We start from the raw sequence: 955 nt of genomic DNA, 5'->3' as shown, positions 1-955 counted from the left end.
ACCCTGGCGCATGAACCTGTGCAGCGGGAACGACCTCGGACCACCAGGGGCCGAGAAAACGACCGTCTCATGGGTCCGGACGCTCAGGGTCAGTGAAAAATCCAATATATATCTGGTGATATGTCGGGTGCTATTAGAGATAGCGCAATAAACCAAGGTGAATTATCTGCAGCAGGCCCTGGCGCATGAATCTGTGCAACGGGAACGACCTCGGACCACCAGGGACCGAGAAAACCACAGTCTCATGGGGCCGGACACTCAGAGTCAGGGGAAAATCCAATATAGATCTGGTGATATCTCGGGTGCTATCACAGATAGCGCAATAAACCAAAGTGAATTATCTGCAGGAGGCCCTGGCGCATGAATCTGTGCAACGGGAACGTCCTCGGACCACCAGGGGCCGAGAAAACCACAGTCTCATGGGGCCGGACACTCAGGGTCAGGGGAAAATCCAATATAGATCTGGTGATATCTCGGGTGCTATTACAGATAGCGCAATAAATCAAAGTGCATTACCTGTAGGAGGCCCTGGCGCATGATTCTGTGCAGCGGGAACGTCCTCGGACCTCCAGGGGCCGAGACAACGACCGTCTCATGGGGCCGGACACTCAGGGTCAGTGAAAAATCCAATATATATCTGGTGATATCTCGGGTGCTATTACAGATAGCGCAATAAATCAAAGTGCATTGTCTGTAGGAGGTCCTGGCGCATGAATCTGTGCAGCGGGAACGACCTCGGACCACCAGGGGCCGAGAAAAGCACAGTCTCATGGGGCCGGACACTCAGGGTCAGGGTAAAATCCAATATATATCTGGTGATATCTCGGGTGCTATTAGAGATAGCGCAATAAACCAAAGTGAATTATCTGCAGGAGGCCCTGGCGCATGAATCTGTGCAGCGGGAACGACCTCGGACCACCAGGGGCCGAGAAAACCACAGTCTCATGGGGCCGGA

Source organism: Nomia melanderi, unplaced genomic scaffold (assembly GCF_051020985.1).
Source record: "Nomia melanderi isolate GNS246 unplaced genomic scaffold, iyNomMela1 scaffold0014, whole genome shotgun sequence".
NCBI classification, from domain to species: domain Eukaryota; kingdom Metazoa; phylum Arthropoda; class Insecta; order Hymenoptera; family Halictidae; genus Nomia; species Nomia melanderi.
This window is presented reverse-complemented; position numbering follows the sequence as displayed.